Here is a 7,957-nt window from a genome sequence, read left to right on the forward strand (position 1 = left end):
CAAAGAATAAAACTTTCCTTTGCTTCTGATACTACTTGGTCTTGTTCTGAGCTGAACGACACCGGGTAGCAGGACCGTTGCTGGAGGCTGACTCTGGAGGGTCAGTAACAAAAGGGAAGAAAACAATTTTCTCTCAGTTTAGTTAAGATCATACTCAAACTCAATGTTGCTGGGCCTTGATCTGTTTCTTAAACTATAGGATGGGAACTCCAAGTTTATATATGGTTTGTGAATTAACCCTGGTCAGGTAATGGTCGAACTGACTTATTTTAGCCTATCTTGCTAAAGGTTATATCTCACCTGTAGGGGAGGAAAAAGGTTTTCTTCACTCTCTTAGGTTCCCTGGCTGGGTCTGGAAATTAAACTGACAAAGACAAATTAACAGGTGAAAAGTGTACAAATTGTATTAAATTTTTACATGTATGTGGGAGCCTTCACAAGAGAGTGAAGACCTGAAGAAGTGACCAGAGCAGGAAGCTTTTATACATTTTAGACAAAGAAGCAATGAATTTATGAAGAATTGACAAGACAAAGGGATTTGGGCTTGGGGTGGAAAATGGTGAAGAGGTAACTAGTAAGGGTTAGTTTAACCAAGTTTGTTTTGTACAGATTTCTAGGCCCCAAATTCTAGGCTCTAGGGATAAGAAAGTCTTCCTTCCTCCTGATACAGGGAGGGTACCTTTCACCTGAGAGATTTTATCTCCTGCTTTCAGGGAAGAAAAACAAGGCAGGAAGGTCAGAGTGACCTTCCTGCTTCTGCTGTTTTCTCCAATTCCTTCAGCGTAAGATATTCAATATGCCAAGGGGGCATATTTTGGAGTGGCATGTCCTGAATCCCATTACACCCAACAAATTTATCTTTGATAATAAATAACTCTTCCAGGGGAACATCTCTCTCTATCTTTCTCTTTATCTCTCTCTAATATATATAGTTTTTAGAATAATATTGAGATCCTGCTATCTATCTTACAAAATAAATATTCCATATTATATCAGAAAGCTGGGGCACTTACGGTATTCATAAAGCTGCCAGTCTGTGTAATTCATCAAATAGATGAGCAACCCCATATATGAAATTTTAATCTTGATTCATTTTAGAGTTTAGAACAAGCCAGCTTGTTTTATTAAACATATGTATCTAATATTTATGTATTTCATGTGAATAAATTATATTTTCTTATTACTATGAAGGAATATATTTTTTAAAGACCTTTTTTTTAGTTTACTTATTTATTTGGTTGTGCTGCATCTTAGTTGCGGCAGGTGGGCTCCTTAGTTGCGGCTCGCAGTCTCCTTTGCTGTGGCATGCAAACTCTTAGTTGCGGCATGCATGTGGGATCTAGTTCCCTCACCAGGGATCGAACCTGGACCCCCTGCTTTGGTAGTGCAGAGTCTTAACCACTGGACCACCAGGAAAGTCCCTATGAAGGCATATTTCATTCACACTCCAACATATAACAGATAGGGATGCCAGGCAAGAATTTTTAGATATGGTGTCTTTTTATTGAGAGATACTTTCTTTCCTGATAAATGGCTTTGAAAGAAGCTGTGAGCCTCCCCCTTCCCTCATCTCCCCCACCTCACAGAGTTTGTCGGTGCACCTTTATAACCTGCCTGAAGAGAATTATAATCTGCAGTGTGACTTTGCCAGCCATTAATCTTCCTCCCGTTTTAGGGTCTGAAAGGAGAAATCCCTAGAGCATGTTTTCCCCTGGCCTCCCAGTCATCCCGTTAGCTTCTGCAGTCACAGATAAAAGAGCAGTCTTGCGCTCTCACAGAAGATCTCTGGGGGCAGAGACAGCCACAGAGCTCTATTCCTTAGATTTTTGCATGAAGGATTCATGTTTGTCACCAACCAGCAAAAAGTCAACCCTATCAACTTCAGTTAAGGTGTCACTATAAGCAGAAGATGTTTTCATGGCCAGGACACAGCTCTGAAAATAAGGAAATGACACATGCAGTTGAAATCTTAAATATATTATCATTCAGGGTGTGGGGAAAGATATCTTTTAAAAGCTTTCATAAAATAACATTTTCTGCCACCAGCAGCATTTTATCACCAGTTGCAATAACCAGTTCCTTAAATGCATGTCTTCCCTTGGAAGTCATGAATAAGCCAATTCTGATTCCTGGGTACATAAATTGTCCAGGATGTTTCTTCCAAGTACCAAATTATATGTCTAACTTCTGCCCACAGAAGAGCCCTGAGCTTATCTTACAGCCTTGTTTTATTCACTGAAATGCTCCAGTGAGGTAGGGTAAAGAGCACCGTTCTCAATCAACACAGTCTGTAAATCGCACCATGTAAGAGCATCTTCCAACATCTGTCACTAAGTCCTGTGATCAAAATTACTGGAAGGTTCGCTGATATACCCACACTTAATTCTTTTTGCACCAAGCACTATGAATTAAAACTCAGAAGAAACTTTACCTCATGGGTCACTGGTCACTAATTGTTCCATTTAACATTCATCAAGCACCTCCTGAAACTCCCTTTGTTCCAGGCACCAAGCCAGAGAAGCTCGGAGCAGATGTGCTCCCTCGAGGGGCCCAGTGTTCCCATATCCCCCAGAAACAGATCCAGTAATCACTTAGCAGTCTATCGGTGCAGGAAGGAGAAAAAATCTATTTCTGGGTGTCCTAGTGGTGTTTCCAGAAAAATCATATTGATAGCCAGCTAACATGACTTAAATTTTACATATTCAGAATGACCTAAACCAGTGCTTCTCAAACTACTTGTGGACTAGTTCTTTTAAATGCCCAATTCATGTGGACTGATATTTTTGTAAAATATAATAAAAAGGAACTACTAGAAAAATTAAATTTTAAAAATCCCCAAAATATAATGCCATGTGGTTTATTATTTTTTATTATAATTATTATATGTTATTGTGTATTATTATATTATATAATTACTCTGTCAAATTGCTATAAAAGTTCCTAAATGCTTAGTTTCAATTTCTATATTTAGCTCATCACAGACTGATAATATTTACATCACCGGCTTTCACTGGTCTGTAAGTCAGGCTTGAAGTATCACTGACCTAAATCATAGCCTTTTTGCTTTAAGTATCCTTATGTGTTTTAAGCGTGAGCCTTTATGAATTATAATCAAATGAGACGTAAGCATTTTCAGAGAAACCTCAGAAGAGTAGAAATCGCTCTTCAGTGCAGTGGTAAATTTCTTCCAACGTGGAGCTTATCTTTTCCTTTCTAGGAACAGAATATTATTATGGAATAAACATTGTTTTTGGATCCAAACAGGTCTGGGTTTGAATCCCAAATCCATCATTTACTAGCTGTGTGACCTTTGGCAAATTAATTAACTGTTCTAAGCTTCTTTTCTATCTGTAAAATGGGGTGGGCAAATGACTTCCTCTCGAGATTGTTGTAAAGATTAAATAAAACAATGGATAGAATGCATCTGGAAGGAAGCAAATGTGCAATAAACGAAGCTAACATTATTATAAATGGTTGCTCACTAAACTGGGAGCTCCTTTGAAGCAGGTTGGAGGAAAAAGCACAGCTCCTAACTCCGTAGCCAGCAATAAATGCTTCTGGGTGTGAATAGAAAGGGAAAGGAAAGGAAAGTGAGCTCAAGGGAAAGAAGGAAGGGAAGAAACAAGAAAGCAAAGGAGGAAGGGAATGCTAGTAGGGGTAGATCAAAGATTTTCTTCCTTTAATGAGTTTCAGAAAGTGCTTCCTTATAATTTGCAGAAATTGGAATGGATGAGACGTAAATTCCTTGGTTAGCTGCCAATGAGGGTTCAAGGTAGGGTCACAATTTTTAATCTGGCATGGGACACCCACTTTGGCTAATCCACATGCAGTCATGGAACAATCCATCAGTCCGTGGTATTTATTGAGTGAGGTACCCAGCATTCTGCTAGGCATACAGAGCATGAGGTTGGATGACCTTGGGACACCGCTATTTAATTGGGGGTGGGGGGGACAAGTACATAACTCAATATCATCTTGAAAATTAGAAATTGTCCATAGCTCCAAAAAGACATATTTAGCAGTTTTTTATGAACAAATAAAGTGTCTCAGTGGTTTTTAATGCGTAAGTGAAATTGGGTATCATTATTCAGAAGGTTGATCTAGTGGAACAGAGTTTGCTTCACAGACAGAAGTGGCAGTGTAGGCTGAGGTTATTTATAACCTGCCATCGCTTCAGCACTGCTGATGGAAGCTGCGGAGTGCTATTTCTTTTTGCAGACGACGTCAATTATTTGGGTGTGTGGTCTTTTCTAAAAGGTTGTAACTGGCCTCAGCTGTGATAGGAATGATATTGGTCTTTGGCCTTTCGCGATTACAGTAATAAAACATGCAACTGGGTATTAGTGTTCAATGATTCATTTTAAGACTACAGCCTTTTCTTCCCTCTTCTTTTTGTAGGGAAGAGTTGCCTTTGGAGAAACTACATTTTGTTCCTCCAAAGAAAGAGTCACCATTTTCAATATTTCCCTAGAAGTCTATAACACAATGTTCTTTTTCTTGTACATACAAGACAAGCTTTTCTGTGATTCAGTACTTAACTTGGTACTTCTGGTAAGAGATTTTAGTTTTTACTGAGGCTAAAGTAAAATATTCACCTATCAGTAATACTGCAATGCTCTATGCTGTGAGAATATTTAGTATGGTAATTACTTCTCTGATGGAATTGATAATGGCTGCTTTTTTCTGAAATAATTCTCTTTTATTTCTAGGGATGAGTAAAGGAAAATATGTAGGCCACCCAGTGCACTAAGGAATCAGTCTCCATTCCTACAAGGAATTCTAAGTTTCATCATATTGAGTTTACAAAGTTCTTTAGTTTCCTTTAAATTTATATTTTTTAAAATAATTCTTCAATTGGATAAACCCTTCCAAACTAAATCCAAAATGATAAGCTCTAGAAGCTGATAAACAGCAAGGTCTTTAATAAAGGCCTTTTTCCCTTCAATGCATTAAACATTTGTGAGCATCAGGGTCTATGTGTATAATTAGTAATGTACAACGTAATATCTCATCTTGAATATCTGCATAGTTCAGCCTATTATGAAAAGATAGCAGGCAGATCCTGACATTGGAAGAATCAGACTGCTCAGGGAAAAATGAATGAAATGTATTTTACAGTCCCTTGATTTCCTCCTAACCCAGGGGGGGCATTCATTCCTGGTTTAAATTTATAAGATTTATGATCATTCTACTTGCAATAAAGATATGCTCATTTTTCAAGTAGTAATACTTTAATTAAGAGTTGAGGAAGAAATTACTGTAACACAATGGAATATAGAGCTTTAAGAGCTTTCAAAAAATTATCAGTATAAACAACTGGTTATTTAGGGCCGATGACAGATCTTCTTTTGTTCTGGCAAGATATGAGAGAAAAATTATTTCTATAGTTTTCATCCTTTATCAGCGGTAAATAAAGATGAAGATTAGGACCCATCCTGGCATGCATACACACCAGTCATGGCAAGAGTCATTTACGAAAACCATGGAGCAGAATGTGGCTCTGTATTGAAACTGTGGTGAACCCCAGCTAGGTCCCCTAAATAGCCTAAGGAAGCAGTGTCCTGTGTTAAACATCATCTCCCAATTTTTAGTGATATCTGGAGATACCCAGATGACACCCTCCCTCTCGATGTGTCTCCAGTGACCCTCTCCTGACCTTTGGTCCTGGTTTAAGCTTTCAAAACTGAGACACAGTCCAGATGATTTCATATTGCTCATCAGAAGAGCCAAACTGTTTCTCTCTTTCTCTTTATTGCATCCTACCTCTCTAAGCCTGGCTGTTTCATTGTTCCAATAAGCTGAAATACCATAGAGGGTATATTTTCATACATTTTGTTCCTTTATAATCTCTGCATGCAGGGTCCTGGGAGAATGGTGAGGCTTTTGCACTCTCTCCAATGCTGACTGCCTCACATCCACTCAGTTTTAGGCTCTACGATCCTTTTATGCCCCCTTATTCCCTATCAAACTTTTCTTTGGATTCTCATTTATACTAAGGTTCAAATAACAGATAAGAACCTAAAGCAATGGTTCTCAACCCAGAGTGCCCATCAGAATCACATGGGAAGTAAAGTTTCACGTGGTTTGGTTCTACTCCAGGCTTAGTGAATCAGAATCACTAGGAATGGGAACCAGGAATTTTTATTTTGTAAAAGCTCATAAGCATTCCTGATTAAGAAATACTGGCCTTCCATTGGACCTTCCCTTTAATATGTTCAAAACCTGCAGCTAAAGTCACTGTGATCAACTGAAGAATTTTAAGCAGATGGGGAAGTGAACTGCAGAAAGCCAAGAATTCCCAGGACATAATGAGTGGAGGGCTTTGCCTCCAAATTCCTTGCCTGTAACAACTACATCTTTTTTTAACAATGAAATGTTTTAATAAAGTTTTTTTTCTGACTAAAAGCTGCATATTCTTTACAGGAAACATGACAAATATATAAAGGAGAAAAAGCTATATTCATCAGATATAAACTGTTAATATTTTAGCTTATTTCCTTCTATTCTTTAGGCAATTATTTGTATTTTTCTATTTTTGCTTTTTATGAAATTGGCTTTATCTTTTTCATATTGTTTCCTGCCAGGAAACAGTCATTTTGTTTGATGAACATAGGATCTATATCCGATATTCCCTCTCTCTCTCTCACACACACACACACGCACACATGCATGGTGCCTAACATATACTGCCTCTAATATCTTATGTTCTCAATAAATATGTGCAGAATGAATGAATTCAGAGACCCAATTTTGGAATCCTTTCTTGGCATTCACGGAAAGATAGTAACAAATTATAATGATTTCTATTCCTTGCTTTCTCAATCAGTTTCAAAAGATAATTTTTTAGGATGATTGTGTAAAAAATACAAAATAGAATTATTAAATACAATTTGAGTAGCTCCTTGTTCTTTCAGAATAACTCAATGACAATATTTAAATTTGAAAAGAATCTGGCTCCTAAGAAATAAGGCTTCTGCTCCTAACTTAATTTCTTCCAAAAAGTAGCACTTTTAATGCCATTCAGCAGCTGCAACAGTCAGAATTAGGTTTGGTTGCATGCATCAGTAATGCCAAATAATAGTGGTTTAAACAAGAGAAAGTCAAGGGATAGATAGTCCAGTGCTGGCATGGTGGTTCCATGGTCAATCAGAGACTGAAGCTCCTTCTTTCTTTCTGCTCTACCATCTTTGTGAGTGGCTTCCATCCTTAAAGTCTACTCACAGTCAAATATGGCCATTGGAGTACCACGATTTACAACTATATTCCAGGCAGGTAACGAGAAGAAAGAGGGAAGGGAAAAGAGAGAGCATTTTAGCCAAATTAGTGCCCTTTAGGGAGGAAGCCCAAAAGACACACCCATCAATTTTTGTTGACTCCTCAGTTAAGCCCTCAAGAGAAGCTGGAAAATGTGTGCAGTTGTTACTAAGAATATAATCAGGGGTCTCTTAATAAGAAAAAAATGGACAACAGATACCGTACAGGCAGCTAGCAGTCTCTCTTCCACAGCATAGTCTCTTATGTCATTTAACAGTTATGCTTGTGGCTACAAATAACAAAATATCTAACAATAAGTGGCTTAAACAGTAAATTTTATCCTACAAACTAAGTCAGGGTGGTTGAGAAGCTCAAGGGTGTTGTCAAGGTCCAGGTACCTTCCATCTTTCTGCTATGCCATTCATAATATATCAACAGTATCCTTTTTCTCCAAAAGATGGCTACATCATGCCTTCACATTACAACATCCAAACATTGGAAGGGTAAATTCTCATTTGTGTCCCTTCAGGGTAGAAACCGCCCAACTGACTCATGGGTTGTCATGTGTCCATGCTTAAACCAATCATTAGCAAGAGTAATGGAATTACAACAATTGGTTTAAAGTGATGAATCAGTGATTCCCTCCTGGGTCTGAGTGTGTGGGAAGGTAATTACCTGAACAAGATCAGGGCTCCCCTACCAA

Source organism: Mesoplodon bidens, assembly GCF_964165515.1.
Source record: "Mesoplodon bidens genome assembly, chromosome: 1".
NCBI lineage: Eukaryota > Metazoa > Chordata > Mammalia > Artiodactyla > Ziphiidae > Mesoplodon > Mesoplodon bidens.